General features: G+C 50.6%; 1 protein-coding gene across 2 annotated transcripts in view; it reads right to left on the bottom strand.

Annotated features, from left to right (window-relative positions):
- The window catches only part of MTM1 (myotubularin 1), a 98971-nt gene extending 98511 nt beyond the window's left edge, over nt 1-460 (bottom strand). For both annotated transcript variants that reach the window (XM_082864106.1, XM_082864107.1), the window contains exon 1: nt 453-460. The gene's annotated coding sequence lies outside the window, so the exon portion shown is untranslated. The remainder of the gene's footprint in view (nt 1-452) is intronic.
- Between the last annotated feature and the right edge of the window lie 19205 nt (nt 461-19665).

Below are 19665 nucleotides of genomic sequence, written 5' to 3'. Positions count from 1 at the left end.
GGGATGCGGCAGGCTCCCGCCCCGCCCGGAGGGCCAGGGTGAAGACCAGCCGCGGCGCGTCGCCGGGGAGGCAGGGCGGCCGCTCGGCCCGCTCGCCGCCCTGGGACGGGGAAGGAAAGTCCGGGCAGCGGCCGCGACGCCCCCACTCCCCCAGCCTCCCGGCCCGATTCCTGTCCCTACCTTCGCCCGCCGCCGGCCCGGGACCTTGGGCGGGGAGAACGAGGGAAGCCGGAGGCACCTGCCTGCTGCTCCCCGGCCTCAGCCCTAGCCGGCCGGGACAGCGAAGGCACTCGGGCTAACCCCCCTCCCCCCGCCCACCTCCGCGGGTGCTGCGAGGCCCCGTGGGACTTGCCGGCCCCGGGAGTCCCAACTTCCTCCTCCCGGCCCCCCCACCACCAAAGGTCCCCGCAGCGCCCGGCTCGGAGCCAGGCCAGCCGCGACCGCGCACCCACCTCGGGGTCCGGGCGCCACCGCCGTTGCCAGGCTGCTCGGCTCCCGGGCCCCGCTCCGCCCCCTCCAGGGCCCGCCCCCTGCGGCCTCCCCGCCCTCGGCCACCGCCCGCCGCCCTCCTCCGCGCGCCGGTTGGTGGGGGTGTGTCACGTGCCGGGGGCGGGGCGGGTAGAGGGCGCCGGCCAAGTCTGGGGAGCAGCCCCGAGGGGCGGGGTCTTCGCCCTGGAGGCTGCTGGGAAACCTTGTTTCGGGGGCCCGGCGCGTGGAGACAGCTAGGAGTTGTAGTTCTAAATACGGTGCCGGGAATGGGCGGGACCAAGCTGCTAGGGACCACCCCTGTTAAGGGAAGTTGGACTAGGCGCCGAGCGGAGGCCGCTGGGAAGTGTAGTCCGAGAATTATTCTTTGCGTCTCCCTGTTTTTCTCCAATAAGGGGGAAACCCAGAGGGAAAACTTCTCTAGATAAAACTTTAGCGGCTGTCGCTAAATTGAGCTATTTGGGGGCTCATAGGGTTGGCTGCGTGAAGTTGAGATACTGTAAGGGAAAAAAATTTCACTGACTCTGGTGTCCTTCATGCTACGTCAGCACCTTTACAAGAACTCTCTTGAGACTTAGTGAAAGTAAACATTTCAGGACAAAGTTCCTTCTACTTTTTTGAGGTTTGGGACAGGCGACTATTAACCCAGGAAAAAGAAAGGAAAAGAAAAAAAGACAATTTCAGGAAGATAATTCAGTGTGTAATTAGAAAAAAGTACTCATAGAATATCTGTAATTGTCCTTGTGCTACATTATAATTATACATAAGCAGCTCAGGTAAATGACGGTAAATAGGATTACTTTAACATGCCGTTTTTTGCCTCTTCTATTCTTAGTACTCCAGCATCTAAAAACACGATACCACTATATGTGTGTCTGTGTGTGTAAATAACCATATATCATTCTATATATATATATATATATATATATATATATACACACACATATTAACGCTATTGAAGAGTCAAGATTCCTCATCTGAGTAACAAGGCCCTTCAGACGCGAACCCCACCTACTCTTCAGCCACTTCTCCCAATGTGCCTCTTCCCTCTCTCTTCACTCCAAGTTCTGGTCTAATCACAGGGAACTTCTTTCTATTCTCAGGATGCACCACTGTTCTTTCCTCCCTCCAGCCCCTTACGCTTGTTCTTCCTTTCTCCTGGATTGACCAGACTCCTAGAAAGGAGCAGAATAGCACTTGCTCGGGGCCAGGCAGAATTAGAAGCTCCCCCCTCCCCAAGAGCCCTTCTCAGAGCACTGATGAGAAGTGCTTACCCTTCTTCCCTGTCAACTCCTCTCCCCAGACTGGGAACTTCTTTGAAGCACATTCACTTTTGTACCCGATTTCACAGAGTGCCCAGTAAAAGCTTCTTGATCGCATGCATTGCGTCAGTAACCGGATTCCCGAACCTGTGAGTCTTGGAGCAGAGGGAGAGAGGGACCTGTGGTTGGATGGAGGGAGGACGGCCGCTGGGTGGGCGGCCTTGCCTACCGTAGGCACTGCGTTCAAGGATGAGGCTGAAACCCTTCGCTCAGTGGGAGTGGGGGGCGAGGGGCAGGGCACAGAGCAAGGACACTCCTCATCCTAAGGAGGTGGTTACTGAAGAAGATTTCTCCACCACCTCCAACCTGGGTCCAGCCCCGGCCCAGCCCAGCTCCAGAAGGAGGCGGCCCAAGCAGAAAGGGCCGGGAGAGAAGACCAGTCTTCTGGCCTGTGAAGTGGAGGGCGAGACCCCTCCCGCCTTCCTCACAGCGTAGGTGCGGGATCACAGGATCACGCAGGGAAGAGAAGTGAAAGCACTTGGAAAACTGTACAGGCTGAAGCCTGCAGAGGAGTTCCCACCTTGCCCTGGCGAGCTGGCGGTAGTCTTGACCAGGTCCTGCTCTCCCTCAGGCTGGGGCTGCAGCTCACAGTTCAAAGTATATGTGTGAGTGTCTGTGTGTGTGTTGGGGGTTCTTCAGGCTTCCTCGTGTTTCACAGGTGCACACACACCTCAAATGCAGGGGCCTGTGGAGAGATGGCAGGCCTCCCAGTCAGGGGCTTCTGCACAGCAGGGAGGGAACAGCAGTAGGCTTGACAGAGACTGCTTCTCCGATAAGCTTTCTGGGTAGGGCATCCCGCACCCATCCCCACCAATGGCCGCCTGCTTTTGCTAAGGCACAGACTAGAGGTGCCTCCTAGGTTCTGGGCTCCATCCTGTTCCCCCAAGTTGGGGGAAGTAAAGCAGGCAGAACCAGGACGGGCCTACACCATTGGCCTGGCTAGTTATGCCCCTTCTCCCACCCTCAGCCTCCTGGGGGAGAAGCAGGCCTGAGGGAGGAAATGGCCTATTTCCTACTTCTCTCCCTCAGCACACTCACCCCAAGGGCCCTGGTGATGATACTCTGACCCCTGCGGTCCCCACCCCGCCTCGGCTTGATGCAGGCTGGGGGCTGCGATCACCTTATTCTACCAGGTTCCCTCCATTGGGCCTGAAGTGGAGGAAGTTGGAGGAAAGGGAAGGGCGTCCCTATGAAGGAGAAAGCTGGAGATGGAAGTGGTCAGAAATGAAAACTTTTCGATGTAGCTACGGGGAACTGGGCTCTGGCAGAAAGTGCTTGGAATCAGGAAACCTGGATGCCAGTCCCAGCAAGTCTATAGACAAGCTGTTAGCCTTGGGAATGTCACTTCACCTCTCTGATCGTTAGCTGCTTCCTCTGAAAAAAGGAGTCAAAGGCCACTTCCCAGGGTTGCTGTGTCCTAGCACAGCAGGGATAGAGGTGAGTGTGCGGTAGAGTGTCAAGGCAGCAGTGTGCCCAAGCTGCCAGGTGGCTGATGGGAAGAGAGGTGGGAGAGGGTGGGGGCAGGCCCCTGGGCATTGGCACGAAGGCCCCTGGGCTCGTTCTAGCTCTTCCATTTGTTGGGTGTGTGACTTCGGGCAAGTACATCTCTCGGAACCTGGATTTCCTCATCTGTGAAATGGGGATATTAATATCTACTTCATAAGCTTGTTGTGCAGAATAAACACATGAATGCCTACGACTAACTTCTGCTTCTAAAAGAACCGCAAAGTCCTTCTGCTGCCTCCTCCCCACCCCACCCTTTATTTAAAAAGTAGCCTCAGCAGAATGGTGCAGCCACTGTGGAAAAGAGTTTGGCAGTGAATTCTAAAGTTAAATGCACACACGACCAAGCAATACCACTCCTAGGTACTTGTGTAAGACACAAGGAAACTTATGTTTCTAAAAAGACTTGTATTCAAATATTCATAGTAGCCTTTTAAAAATAATTGTCAAAAAGGTAAGCATCTCAGATTCCCATCAGCTGATGAATGGCTAAACGGGGATAGGTCCACACAATGGAATACTACTCAGCAATAAAAAGGAAGAACTGCTGAAACGTGCTACAACAGGAATGAATCTCAAAAATGTTATGCTAAGCAGAATACATAATATACAAAATGTTATATACTGTATGATTCCACATACATTACATTTGGGGAAAGGCAAAACTACACTGACAGAAAGCAGATTTGTGGGGCCAGAGGTATGGGAAGGGGATTGACTGCCAAGGGACAAAGAAGGGAGTTTGGGGGGTGATGGAAACATTCTGTACTTTGATTGTGATGGTGATTACGTGGCTGTACACCAATGCCCCAAACTTATTAAGCTCTAAACATAAAATAGGTGCATTTCATTGTAGAGAAATTATACTTCAGTAAAGTTGAGGTTTAAAGGGCGGGAGGAAGCAGCCTCAGGGAAGGTTCCTGAGGCTGCCCACAGTTGTTCCTATGTTTCTGTTCGTTTGTTTCGTTTGGTTGGTTGGTTGTTTATAAGGGGCCCAGGGCCCTGAAGTGTAGAGGGTGGGGATGCTTGCCCTACACATACCAAGGGTGTGCTGTAAGGCAAAACCTTGGGTGGGGCCAGGGAATAGCCACCACCAGGAGAAGATGGTGGCCCAGCCCCGTGGGGGTGGGATGAGGAGTGCTTACCTGGATGGAGCATGACACCTGTGGGCCCCAGGGACAAGAAGTTTCCCCCTCCTTCTCTCTGGGAATTGCCAATGACCTGTGGCGCACACGGAGGGACTCCAGGATACTGTGGGCGTCCACCTGGACCCTGTGTTTATCTGTAGACCAGGGTGCTGTTGCTGCCGTTTCCCTTCCAGTTCCCTGCGAAACTCAGTGTTGAGTCAGGGCCTCCTCGGAGGGGCCCCGCTGGTCAGCAGGGTCTATTTTCCCAGGTGCTGGGTGGAAGTCTGAGCCAAGAAATGGGACATGAAAACACACACAGAGAGAAACCCAGATTTCTTTGTCTCAGGGCCTCTTAGACACAGGGACCAGACATGAGGGGATTATTGTTATGACATCACAGTGTTTCCAAGGGCCACCTCCATTTGTCTCCCTCATCATCACTAGGCAAATAGAGGGTGTTCAGGGATGGCTTTGAGGTTTAGTCCACAAGCAGCCTGGTGAGAAAATTGCCCCAGGCCCCAGTCAGATCACACATCAAAACAAAGCCACTGGGAAGAAAGGCCAACTCACAAGATACCCTCCCTCTGCCCCCAATTATGAGTTTTATTTTAAAATCTCAGTTTCTTACACTAAAATTATTTTGAGGAAGTAAGCCCCATGAGGAACTATTTCATGATACATTCAAGTGTGTTTTATTCAAAACAGATTTTTAAAAAGAGCTTTATCTTTTTATTTAAAGGGGCTGGCCTGATTCATGTTGAGGTAAACAGTATGCTATTTTCAAACACTGAGAGATTTGGAGACCCAAGATTGAAACTGAACAAGAATATATGAGAAGGGGAGAAATGAAAGGGGAAAAACATGAATCTCAGCAAATATTTGCTGAACCTGAATCAAATGTTGTTATTTAAGATTAATTAATCAAAAAGAATAAAATACTTAGGAATAAACTTAACCAAGGAGGTGAGAGACTTGTACACGGAAAACTACAAAACATTGCTGAAAAAATTAAAGGCAAATAAATGGAAAGACATCTGTGTTCATGGATTCAAAGATTTAATATTATTAAGATATCAGTAGTACCCAAAGCGATATACAGATTTAATGCAATCTCTATCGAAATCCCAATGACATTTTATTTTTGCAGAAGTAGAAAAATCCATCCTAAAATTCATATGGAATTTCAAGGGACCCCCGAATAGCCAAAACAATCTTGAAAAAGTAGAACGAAGTTGGAGGGCTCACAGTTCCTGATTTTAAAGCATACTACAAAGCTACAGTAATCAAAACAGTGTAGTACTGGCATAAAGAGAGACATACAGACCAAGGGATAGAATAGAAAGCCCAGAAACAAATCCTCACATATAGGGTCAAATTATTATTAACAAGGTTGCCAAGACCATTCAGTAGGGAAAGGACAATCTTTTCAATAAATGGTGCAGGGAAAACTGGATATCCACAGGCAAAATAATGAAGTTGAACCCTTCTCTTACACCATACACAAAAATTAACTCAAAATGGATCAAAGGCTTAAATGTTAGAGTTAAAACTATAAAACTCTTAGAAGGAAACAGAGGGAAATTTTGACATGGACTTCTTAGATATGACACCCAAAGCACAGGCAACAAAAGTAAAAATAGCTAAATTAGACTACATCAAAATTGAAAACGTCTGTGCATCAAAGGACACAATCAACAGAGTGAAAAGGTAACCTACGGTATGGGAGAAAGTTTTGCAAATTGCATATCTGGTGAAGGATTAATACCCTGAATGCATAAAGGACTCCTATAACTCAACAAGAAAAAATCAAATAACCCACTTAAAAAATGGGCAAAGGACTTGGATTGACATTTCTCCAAAGAAGATATACAGAAGGCCAAAGGCAAAGGAAAAGATGCTCGACATTGCTAATCAAATCAAAACCACAATGGGATACCACATCACACCCATTAGGCTACTATCAAAAACAAACAAACAAACAAAACCCCAGACAGTAACCAGTGTTGGCGAGGATGTGGAGGAATGGAAACCTTGGGCACCGTCAGTAGGAATGTAAAGTGGTGCAGCCACTATGGAAAAGTGTATGGTGGCTCCTTGAAAAGTTAAACATAGAATTGCTATATGATGCAATTCCATTCTGGGTATCTACCCAAAAGAATTGAAAGCAGAGTTACAACGAGATTTTTGTATACCCATGTTCATAGCAACAATATTCACAATAGCCAGAAGGTGGAAGCAACTCAAGTGCCCATCCATGGATGAATGGACAAGCAAAATGTGGGCTACCCACACAATGGAATATTATTCAACATTAAAAAGGAAAGAAATTCTGACACTTGCTACAACACGGATGAACCTTGAAAACATTATGCTAAGTGAAAGAAGTCAGGCCCAAAAGGACAAGTATTGTATGATTCCAGTTACAGTTATGTGAGGTACCTAGAGTAATCCAGTTCATAGTGACAGAGAGTTAAATGGTGATTACCAGGAGCTGGGGGGAGACGGATGTGGTTATTGATTAGTGGGTACAGGGTTTCAATTTTTCAAGATGAAGTTAGAACCCTTCACAATTGCACAACAATGTGAATGTACTTAACATTACTGAACTGTACACTTAAAAATGGTTGAATGGTAAATTTGATGCTTGTGAGTATTACACCACTATTTTTTTAAAAGATTAATTAAGGCTCCACAGTAGTCTGAGCTAAGGGGACCAAAAACCTAGACTCGTTGACAAGGTCCTTCATGGTCCATTTCAGATGTGATTGTACACTGACAAGGTCAGCTTCCACCCAGGACTGGAGGTCCTGTGTCCTGCTTCAGAAACAAAGCCTCCCACAGGGAGCCAGAATTAGCCAAGAGCCCCAGTCCCAGGCAACTAGAAGGATGACGGAAGCAAGAACACAGGTCCTTTCCAAAATAAATACTACCACCTCTTCTTTGTGTCACTGCCAAAAACTCACGGGACTTGTGGAGGGAGATCCTTTCCCAGAATGTCTTCTAGCCCCTTCCTCTCCACTCCGGAGGAAAAACACCAGGGAGAAGGCTGGGGTGTGCAGAGGAGCAGGATGCAATGGAATTGCCCTAGAAGCGGCCTCCTGAGGGTCACACCTCTCAGGGGTGGGGAGCTGGGGGGAGTTCTTTGGGAAAGTGCCCCAGAGAGAGTCTGAGCGAGGCGCTCCATTCCCAGTTAGAGCTTCCAGGGATCACTTCAAAGAAGTCCTCAACCAATGGCGGCGGGGGGGCATGTGCACCCCCCCAAAGGAGCTTGTTAACCCTATGAATCTTCAAGTGGGGGCCTCCAGGGGTAGCTATTTGTGAGCAGGATGGAGCCTCAGCCATCTCAGCCCTACCGCTGCCCCTGTGGGGCCTCTAGGGAGTAAACTACGGGTGTTTCTAGTGACAGCTGCAGACCACCCACCTGCCCTTCCTCACACCATGGGGCTTATGGGAACAAAGCTGAAATGCTGGGGAATGAGAGCGCTGGCAACTTTTCAGACTGCTAAGGGAACACTGGCAGAGCCCGGGCCTCAGTGCTAAACGTGGGAACCTGCTTGGGCTAAGCTCCCCCTCCCAAATCCTTGCCCCTGCCCCCAACACAGAACGTGGCCCATGCTCTCTGTTAACAGTTTTATTGAGATATAATTTCTACACGATAAAAGTCACCCACGTAAAAGGTACAATCCAATAGTTTTTAGTGTAGTCACGGAGCTCTCCAACCACCACCACTAAGTCCAGAATATTTTATCACCCCCAAAAGAATCCCCATATCCATGAGCGGTCACTCCCCATTTCTCCCTCCCCACTACCCCCTGGAAACCACCAAGGAATTCTCTTTCTCTATGGAGCTGCCTGTTCTGGACATTTCACAGAAATGAAATCATACAATGTGTGACCCCTTGTGTCTGGCTTCTTTGACCTAGTATAATGTTTGTAAGGTTCATCCATGTTGTAACATAAATCAGTAGTTCAGTTCTTTTTTTAATTGAAGTATAGTTGATTTACAATATTATATTAGTTTCAGGTATGTACTTCATTTCTTTTTCTAAATTTTATTTATTTATTTAGGTTGCATTGGGTCTTTGTTGCTGTGCGTGGGCTTTCTCTAGTTGTATCGAGCTGGGGCTACTCTTCGTTGTGGCGCACGGGCTTCTCATTACGGCGGCTTCTGTTGTTGCAGAGCACGGGCTCTAGGTGTGTGGGCTTCAGTAGTTGTGGCACACGGGCTCAGTAGTTGTGGCTCACTGGCTCTAGAGCGCAGGCTCAGTAGTTGTGGCACACGGGCTTAGTTGCTCCGCAGCATGTGGGATCTTCCCGGACCAGGGCTTGAACCCGTGTCCCCTGCACTGGCAGGCGGATTCTTAACCACTGCACCACCAGGGAAGTCCCTTCATTTCTTTTTATGGCTAAATAATATTCCAACGTATGTCTATACCTACCACATTTTGCTTATCCATTCATCCATTGGTGAACATTGGGGTTGTTTCCACTTGTTGTCTCTTATGAATAACGGTGCTATGAATACTTGTGCACAATTTCTTGTGTGGACCTACGTTTTCATTTCTCTTGGATATACACCTAGGATTGGTATTGCTGGGTCATATGGTGACTCTCATGTTTAACATTTAGAAGAACTCCCAGACTGGTTCCCAAAGTGGCTGCACCGTTTTACATCCTCACCAGCGATGCATCAGCGTTCCAGTGTCTCCACATCCTCCCCAATGCTTGTCATTGTCCATCTTTTTTATTCTAGACATCCTAGTGGGCATGAAATGGTACCACATGGTGGTTTGGATTTGCATTTCCTCGTGACTAATGATATTTACCGTATTTTCATTTGCTCACTGGCCATTTGCACATCATTTATGGAGAAATGTCTATTTAGATCTTTTGCCCATTTAAAAAAATGGAGTTACTTACTTTTCTATTGTTGAGTTGCAAGAATTCTTTATATATTCTGGGTACAAGTCTGTTATCAGATATATGATTTGCAAAATTTTCTCCCATTCTGTGAGTTGTATTTTCACTTTCTGGATGGTTTCTGTTAAAACACAAATGTTTTTCATTTTGATGAAGTCTAATTTGTCTATTTTTTTCTCTTTTGTCACTTATGCTTTTGGTTCCATATCTAAGAAATCATTGTCAAATCCAAAGTCATGAAGATTTGCCACTATGTTTTCTTAGAAGAGTTTTAGTTTTAGTTCTCATGTGTAGGTCTATGAGCCACTCTGAGTTAATTTTTGTGTTTGATGTGAGGTAGGGATCCAAGTTCATACTTGTGCATGTGGATATCCAGTGGTTTCAGCACCACTGGTTGAAAAGATTATTCTTTCCCACTGAATGGTCTTGGCACCCTTGTTGAAAATCAATGACCATATATGTGTATGTGTTTCTTTCTGGACCCTTCATTCTAGTCCATTGATCCATATGTCTAGCCTAATGCCAGTACCATACTTCTTTCCTTCTCTTTTCTCTCTGGGTTCATTAGGAAGGCCACCTTGGATGGCTCCTAATATACCCAGTGCTTTCAAGTTCCCCAGGCCCTCTCAACCCCTCTTCTTCTCTGGTCCACACAACAGCACTCAAGGACAAATTAAGAAGGTGATCGTACCTCTTCTACAGATGAAGAAACCAAGGCTCAGAGAGGCTACCGGTAGCTCAAGGTAACCGTGTGGGTGGGTGGCAGAGCTGGGACCAAAACCCCAGTTTTCAGCTATAAACTCAAGCTCCCTCCTGGACAGCCCAGCTCTCTTTAAACGGCAGGACTCTGAAGACATGCTATTTGACCCTTTGAAATAAAGGCCGCTTCCACTGCTCCTTTCCCTGCCCTCATTAGTTTATAGAGGTGTGAGATTCAACATAGTTCATTTAAGTGAAAACGTTTTATAAACTCTCAAGGACTAAAATACACATGAGGAGTCACTAGTCCTGTGTTTCTACAATGGCTCTTGCCTGAAAGCATCTGGATCAGGGGCTGAAATGGGCCATTTCCCACACCTTCCCCCACCCTGCAACTATTGCTGGACAGCAGACTACTGTCACTGTATCACTTCTCCATCCCAGTAGAACAGTCACTCCGAGACCTACGATTGTCCCAGTTGTGTTTATTGTCCAGGAAGGCCCCAACATCACATGGTATTCCCGCAGGGAGGGAAGAACATACAATATCCCTTTTTGACTCTTAGTATTGTTCAGCCACTGAGTTACGTTCTTAAATAAAACACGATCTCAGTAAACAGGCATCGAGCCCTTGGATGTTCTAGACACAGTAGCAGGTGCTAAAGGGCAGAGAGAGGATGAAGACACAGCCTCCACAGGGAGGACAAGACCTTAAATAGTCGCTTGAGATGTTTCTTCATTCAAATTGTGTGCCAGGACACAGACCTCGTGCCTGCCACCAGTGGGTGGGAGCAAATTCTGGATTACCATGACGATAAGACTCCCCCAAATAGCTCATTACAGCCCGGGCTACAGACCATGAAGGGAGTGGAGTCCATGGTACCATGAAAGCAATGGCCAGGGCTCTGGGCCAGTCAGGACATCAGGGAGTCATCCTGAGAAGAGCTTATTTGAGCTGGCATGACGTAGTGAAAAGCGTTGTGAGCTGGAAATGTATAAACTGCCCTGGGGACCCAGAGGACAGATTGATGAGAACCTCGCTGAGGCTGGTTATGTTTCACAGAAGCAGTGATGTTCAAAATGGGCTTTGACCAACGAGTGGAAGTTTACCAGGTAGAAAAGGAGAGGAGGCTCACTCAAGCTAGTGGGACCACTGGTACAGCGTCCAAATCAGGATGCCTTTGAAAAGGGGCACTGTTCACCTTTATGCTGCGACGACGGGCATAAGCTGGGACTCTTCCTGGAAACCCGGATGTGTGATTCCTCCGAGCCAAAGCACACGATGGAAGTGGCGAGGCTGCTGGGAGTGGTGTAGGGAACAGAGCAGTTAGAGTGTGAGCTTTGAGAGTGGGGGAGGGATCCGCAGAAGGTGAGTGCATTAGGGCTTCGGGAACAAAGTACAACAAACCGAGTGGCTTAAGCAACAGAAATGTATCCTCTGGGTTCTGGAGGCCAGAAGCCTGAGATCAAGCTGGCCTTTCTCCCAGCTTCTGGGGGGTCCCTTGGCTTGTTTGTGGCAGTATCACTTGGATCGTCACATGGCGTTCTATGTGCATCTGTCTCTGTGTTCAGATGTCCCTTTTTTATGAGGACACCAGTCATTGGACGAGGGACCACTCTGAAGACCTCATCTTAACTTGTTACCTCTGTAGAGACCCTATTTCCAAAGACGGTCACATTCACAGGTACTAGGGGTTAGGACTTCAACACCTTTTGGGGGGGTACACAATTCAACCCTTAACAGTGAGGCAGAAGATGGAGACAGCTGTGAAAGAATGACAGGCTAAAGAGTCTAGACCATCCTGAAGGTCATGGGGGATTACTGCCAGTTGGTAGGCTGGCACGTAGCACGATCTGTTTCAAAACAGTCACCCTGGCAGCCCAGCCCTTCAATTTGGTCCAATTAGAGATGGACAGTGCTTCGGGGGCTTTTTTTCCTCCTCACATTTACAAAAATATCTTTTCTTCGTATTGCACTTCCCTTTGGGAAATGAAAGAAAGCAAAATATGCATCCTGAAAACGATGGGATCCCTTTAATAGAAAGGGTAGTTCCTCACTCGAAAACCATTTTCACCACCTGCCTTGCGAGATAACAATTGTTAACCCGTTAAAGTACACCGTGTAGGCTGACTCTCAGTGCATGCTTTGGGGGGAGTAGAATAAAAAGCTGTGTCATTTTACAGGGTGAACTTTAGGGGTGGTTGTCAATGCCTTGGTGCTGTGTGTGATGTACAACCAGCACTGAAAAATCTCATTTGCCTTTGATTCCTGACTTACGACCAGGGTTTCCACATGGCTCCTGGTGCCCCAGGAAGTACCCTGGTGACTGCCCAGAGGGTGGGCAGGGCAGACCGGAAGGGCTCAGCCTGGACTGCTTTTACACTTGTCAGAGTTGTCTGAAAACATGCCCTGTACTCTTCTGTTAATAGCCGGGAAAACCTGGGACTTTGTGCCCATGACCGGCTTCTCTCACTCGAAGGGCAAGTCCTTTGGGCCATTAAATGGATTTCATTATATTTACTCATCTGGCAAATGTTTATTGAGCACCTACTATATACCTGGTACTGTTCTGGGGACCCGCATACAGCAGTGGTCAGGGTGTGTTTCTGAGGTAACACCATTAGAGGGGAATTTGGTGATGATGGAAACCACTTTGAAGCACATTTTTGTCAATTAACAATATTCTCATAAATAATAGCTAATAAAGATTAAATCTGAAATGCTTACTTTGGCACAAATTTCAGTTAGGAGTATGTAGTGGGTTGGATAGTAACTGCCTGCCCCCGCCGTTCATGTCCAGACAGAACCTCAGAATGTGACCTTATTTGGAAATAGGGTCTTTGCAGATGTAGCTAGTTAAGGATCTGGAGATGAAACCGTCCTGGCTTTTGTGCGGGCCCTGCATCCAGTGGCTGGCGTTCTTGTAAGAAGGGGAGAGGACGCAGAGACACAGAAAAGAAGGCCACGTGGAGATGGAGGAAGAGATTGGAGTGATTCAGCCCCAAGCTAAGGAACACCTGAGGCCACCAGAAGCCGGAAGAGACAGGGACGGATCATCCTCTAGAACCTTCAGACACAGCACGACCCTGCTGTCTCCTTAATTTTGGACTTCTAGCCTCTAGAACTGAGACAATAAGTTTCTGTTGTTTTGAGCCACCCAGTTTGTGGTTGCTTGTTCCAGCAGCTCTACAAAGGCCTCCCAGCAAGGCTCTGCAGACCCCTTATTTAGCCTTCTCTCACTAAAAGAGGGACAGACCACAGCCGTTTCCACCCACACACGGCACGACGTGGTGCAGCTCCAACCCTGCTGGAGCAGAGAAGTGGGCTGCTTCTCGTTGCTTCTCGGCCTTTTCCTCACCTGCTCCAGAAGGCCACTGGGAGAATCTAAACAAGAGTGCGGGCGGACAAGTCTGGATCACTCCCCCCCACCCCCGCCTCCTGTCTCACGGCAAACATGCTTTGCACACGGTGATCTCAGCAGCAGCTCCAGCCCTCTGCACACCCCGGCCTAACCAACCCAGGCTGGCCAGCGCAACCTTGGTGGATAAACATTAACCAGCACAGCCCCACTCCCCTCTCCCCACACGGAGCCATCCATTCTGCACCCTCCACCTCGCGGCATCCACTAGGCCAACAGGAAGTGGGGTGCAGTCGAGCCCGCGCCAGGTGGGTCTCCACTCAGTGAAGAGTGCAGAGCGAAGAGTGGTAACTGTGCGAACAAAATGCCCCCAGCCTGACGCCCACAGCTTCCTGTCTGTGGGCCATGTATTTGCTCTGACTCTGACAAGAGGGTCCATTTCTTGAGCCCTGAACATAGCTTCCCATATAGCATCTTATGAAATCCTCACAACTGCCCCGCAAGGTCAGGACGATCATTAGACCCATTTTAGAGATGAGGAAACAGAAGTTCAGAGAGGGTCGGGGGCCATCCTAAGGTCACGCGGCTCTTAAGTGGCACCGAAAGCAAATTGAAGCCAGGCCAATCCTGTCCAGAGCCCATGCATGCGCCCTCCACTGTGGAGAGGGCGAGCTTAGTGCCTCATCTGCTTGTTCTTGTGGTTGTTTAACGGTCACTTCTGAGATGGATGGGCTACTTCCCAAGGCCTCCAATTCCTACAGTAAATTTATGGGAGCCAGAAAGAAGGCATTGCCCCTACCTTCCTCGGGGCAGGTGTGTGTGTGTGTGTGTGTGTGTGTGTGTGTGTGTGTGTGTGTGTGTGTGTGTGTGTGTGTGTGTGTGTGCGTGCCTGTCTCAGGAGTGGAGCGATCTAGACCTTTAAAATACTGCCCCCCTCTAAAATGCTTCTAACTTGTGCCAAAGCAAACAAAATCATTGCTAGTTTGCAATTTCCTCCTGTTCGCATCTTTTATTATAGTCCAAATTAAATTCTGGTTTTATGTGGGCCATGTACACTTTGTGTGACCTTGTACACTTTGTGCGTCCCGGGCCCTGTATAACCCATGTCCAGACAACATCTGTGCCCTGATACCCCCTTTTCTCTATTTTCAGTGCTTCTCGGGATTTAGAGAGCTGCTGCAGTTCCTGGGGGCCACACTTGCACCCCGGGAGCCCCGAGTTGGTGTCAGGACCAAAGCCACTCACGGTCCCTTCCCCAACTCGACCCCAAGCCCTGCTGGGGAAAATGACGAATTCCACAGCCTCTCGGAGTCCTCAGGGCATCGCTGGTGTGGAGCTCGGGAGCCCCTTCTAGAAATCCTCTCCAGGAAGCCTCTAACCCTTCAGGCCTTCATTCCGTGGGTGGGACTCCTCCTAATTCCTCTCTTCCTCCCCTCCCCCACCGGGGGCTGCCCCTCCTTTATCACACAGGGTCCAGGGCACTATTGGACAAGAGTCGCCACTCATTCCAGGGCTCCAAGTCGCTGTAGAGACAGTTTCATTTTAGGGGGGATCGCCAGACTGGGGACTCTAGTCAATGCCCCCCACCCCTTTGGGCCATTCCCACACGGCACTCCCCAAAATTCCCAGATTTAGAAAATAAAAATACAGTTGCCCAGTTACACTTGAATCTCATGTAAACAATGACTATTTTTAGTGTAAGTACATCCCATGCAGTATTTGCGATATACTTATACCAAAGCGACGCCCTCGCCCTCACCCCGTTTGTTTGTTTGCGTCTCTGTCATTTAAACGTACCTGGACGTCCTGTTTTTAACCCCATACCTCGCACCCTGCAGCCCCACGATTCACACCCCACCTTGGTGTTTGCACAGGGTAGCGAGTCCCGCTCGCAGCCCGCGCTGGAGCCTGAAATGACTGGTGTTAGCAGAAAGCCCAGGCCCGCTCACACTGCATCCTCTGGGCGCGCAGAGTCAGGCCTCGGGCACAGCACTTCCTGGCTTCCAGTCTAATTAGGGGGTTTCTCGTCTTACTCTCCACTGGGCTTTGGGAGCTTCTTGTGGGCTGGGGCGATTCATCTTCACTCTTGTCCCCCCACTCTCTCCAGCCAGCCCTCCGTAAAATGCCCAGCAGAAGTCGGGACCTAGGGTGGGGAGAGCTCAAAGGAACACCCACAGAGATAAATGAGTCTCTGATGGCATCTAAAAACAAAGGGCTGGGCCACTAGAATGGCGGGTCCCTAAGGGCAGGAATCTTACCAGTTTCCAGCCCTACGCTATCCCCGCCCCCCCCCCCGCCCCCGCTCACCCAGCAGATGCTCAGTAAACACACTTGGCTTGAATCAGCGGTTGCGTTCACGGCGACTGGCCCACCGTGTCTGCTACCCATCTCCACTAACACTTCGGAGCTGCCGGGTCCCCAGCTCCCGTGGAGGAGCTGAGCTGAGTTGACAGTGACCGGCTGTAAGTCCGCGGGCCGGAGGGCAGCGGGAGGGAGGCTGAGGGACGCAGAAGGGGCGCACGTAGCGGGAAGGCGAGCAGCGAGCCGGCGGCGGAGCGAGGCGGGGGCCCGAAGGGGCGGCTGCGCGCGGGGGACTTGCGAGAACCCGGCTCGGCGGCCGCTCGGAGCTGCCGCCCGCTGGTGAGGGCGGCCGCGCACGTGACCCGGCGGCCAATAGGGAGGAGGCGAGGCCCGCGGTCAAGGGCACGGGTTGCCGCCGAGGCCCTGGGAGGGCCGTGCTTTTCCGGGGCGCTGTGGGGAAGAGGGGGCGGGCAGGGGACGGGCTGCCCGGAACCGGCTGGGCCTCCCCCTCTAGCCGAGTCCGCCGGGAACGGGACTCCCAGTGCGGCCCGACGGGGAAGGGGAGGCGGCCCCTCAGCAGCCGGCCTGCCCTCCTTCCCGGGGAGCCACCCTCTGATGTGCCGGGGACAGCTTCGGAGGCCCCCTCCTACCTGTTCCACATACCTGGAGCCTGGAAGAGGGGCAGAGAGGTACCCAAAGCCTAGGGGACGGTTAGTGAGGGAACCCCATTGTCGTTCGCGATCAGCTAGGCGGCGCTGGATCGCTCAGCCCGCACCTCACAGCTCGCACCTAGTAGGTGCTTCCCAAGTATTTGTTGCTGAAGAAACACGTGAACGGTTGAATGAATGAATGAACGCACGCATGCGTGAGGCCTCGGCAGGTGCCGCAGAGGCTGAGGACTGGCCTCCTGGGGGATTCTTCCCGGTCATCATTGTGGGTGTCTCCATCTGAGGGGCTGTGAGCATTCTCCAGTGACATGCGACGTTTGCTGCTGTTCTCTTGTTCCCAAAAGGGGTGACCTCAAGCCAAATAACCACAGTGCCCCCTCTGGAGGGGGTACCGGAAGCCTGAACAATATGATAATACAAGTCTCCTTCTTGTCCCAATGTCCACTCCTTCCAGCACCGCTGTCCTCAGGCAGGGACCCTCATGGGGTCCACACTGCCACACTTTAGGGGCCCTCCAGTTCAGCAAAGCCAGCTGCTGGACCTCCTTCTTCCACCAGAGGCACGGACCCCTCCCTCCCCTGGACCTCCTGCACTTTGTGTCATAGTTCCACCCTCTGGGCAGGTCCAGTCTCCTGGAGTCTGAGAAACCTGGGTTGGAATCCTGGCATCCCCACACCCTTGCTTCTGTCTTTGAGCCTCTTTATCTGCATCTATAAAACTGGATGGTCATAATAGCACTAGGATCATTACGAGGCCTGAACGCGATTCCTATAAAGTGTCTGGCACGGAAGTGGGCCTTGACAGATGGTAGTCCTGGGGCTGCTGGAGGGCAGGGGCTGGATCTTCTTTGCTCACCGCCGCATCGAGCTCCGAAGCCTCTCAGACAGCCTGGTGCGAGTAGGCATTCCCGGGAAAGGCGCTGAGTGAGCCGGGCAGGGCTGGGCTTCCAGGCTGCTGCTGGGGAAGGGAGGGAGGCTGACCAGTGTGGGGTAGTAGTTCAAAAGTCCCCACCACCGAGACCGGTTGGGTCCCTTTTAGAGCTGGGTGTGGAGAACTGCCTTCCTGGGAGCTGAACCCACAGACAGGAATCAGCGTGCTTGGCTGTCCCCCTAGTTCAGTGGCATCCACAAGATGGCTGCTTCTGGAGGGCTGGGCAGCCGGGGCTGGAGCTCAGGCAGCCTTGAAACCCCACTGCAATTTGCCTAGTGACCCAGATTTGTGGCCAGGAGCCGGTCTAACTCCCAGCTGGTTTGGCCGGAGCCGGGGTTTCCAGTTTTAGCAAATAAAAATACAGGATGCACCGTTAAATTTAAGCGTCAGATAAACAACGAATAATTTTGTAGTATAAGTATGTTCCATACCATCTTTGGGACATACTTACACTACAACACTATTTATTGTTTCTCTGAAAATCCCATGTAACTGGACTCCCTGCATTTTCCCTGGCAAACCTAGCTGGAGCTTGTCCAGCCGCTGGGGATTGGAAGGGACTCAACCTTGGGGGAGTGGAGAGGGAGGGGACTGCTCCCACCCAAGGCACTTTGAATTGATGTCAGAACAATGGCATGGGTTGTTCTGTTTTTCTTTGCATAGAAAAAGAGCATTCCATGTCACTCAAAAGAAAACAGAGCGGTGGACTGCAGCTCTGCCTTGCTCCACTGATGTTGACCCGGAACATGCCTGGGTTCTGAAAGGGATATTGACTCTTAGACAAGTGGCTCTTTCATCTTTCTCTGCACCACGCCTTCTCATGGTTGGTGCCCACCACCCCGTGGCCTGTTTGAAATACACTCGGGATGGGATGCGCAGTGGCCATTTGCCTCTCCAGAGGTCCCTGTTCTGCTGGGCTATTTGGATGTTCCAAGTACAAAGGCCAGTGAGTCAAGTGGCTTGAGCGCTGGACTACGCAACAGATATTGAAAAACAAAGAAGGGTAGTTCAATTTCCCAAGTACCTCTGAAGCACCGGGCCTTTTATGCCACATAACTTCTGCACAGCAACTCTGAGAGGCCATGCCATTATTCCCATTTTACAGATGGGGAAACTGAGGCCCAGACAGGGAAAAGCCTTGTGTGGTGTCATACAGCAAGCACGTGGTGAGGCTGTGGTTCAGACTCCGTTCTCTCCAAATCCAGTGCCTAAACTCTTCCCCCTCCAGCCCCCTGCCCTGTGACCCTTCTGCCTGCCACCTTGCTCAATCCCTGCTCCAGGCCTCAGTTTCCCCATTTGGTAAATGAGGGGGGATAGGCGAGGTGATCCCTGAGGTCTGTGCAGAGATTGTCTTTTCACTCACCGTTTTCATGCATTCGCTAGTGGCAGGAAAGAGACTTCTCAGGATATTGTCCTTTGTCTCAGAGCAAAAAGACTGACCAACATTCATATTGCAAAACTTGGCCAGTAACACCCCGTCCCCCATAGCATGGGCCTGGTGGCTGTATAAACACACTGAAGGTCAAGGGCTCACAGCACATCGTATGCAGGCTGCGGGCCACCGCAGAAAACCCTTGATCTTCAGGCCTGAGTAGGAATGCGGCAGTGGGGTTAGCTATGTGCCCAAAATACTGTGCACGTAACCCACACGTAATTCATGAAGCATGGGCCTGGACTCTTCACCTGGACTCCACTCCCCCAAACATCGTGAGGATGCAGGAAAAAGCAGGTCTGAGAAGACTTGCTCTGCCCTCCCCTCCCAGACCCGCTCTGACCCAGCAAGTGGCCAAGATGCCTCATAGATACTGCCAAAGCACCTGCCAGTTGGCGGCTATGCAGCGACGTGACTGGCGTTGGCTGGGGCTGGGGACCAGGAAGCGACGCTGTTTCTCAGTGGGGGCAGCGGTGTGCTCTTAGGAGTTCAAGGCTTTCCCTTCTAACAGGGAAGAGCGAGTCTGACTCCACATGAGATCTGGTCCTTTTACTTTAACCCTTTGTGCTTTGTTGCCTGTGCTTAGCCATGCTGGCTCTGCACCTTTTGTAAGAGGATGTTGCCCATAGCCTGAAATATACAGGATAGACCATTCTCAGGACTCTGACCTTTAAGAGTCCATTCATATAGAGATACGAAGTTGTAGAACAGAGAATAACATTTGTTCTGTTGGAGGTTTACAGGAACATCGTGACCTGACTTGTGTGGACAGCGGCAGGAACGAAGGATTCCAGTACCCAGAAGTCTGCCGCAACCAACCTTTCCCCTCCCTCACCTTGCCTTTAAGCAGCCACGTAGCACAGGAAGATCAGCTCGGTGCTTTGTGACCACCTGGAGGGGTGGGATAGGGAGGGTGGG

The sequence above is a fragment of the Leucopleurus acutus genome, assembly GCF_964270905.1.
Source record: "Leucopleurus acutus genome assembly, chromosome: X".
NCBI classification, from domain to species: Eukaryota; Metazoa; Chordata; class Mammalia; order Artiodactyla; family Delphinidae; genus Leucopleurus; species Leucopleurus acutus.
Note: the sequence above shows the minus strand (reverse complement) of the source record. Positions and strands in the feature narration are given on the sequence as shown.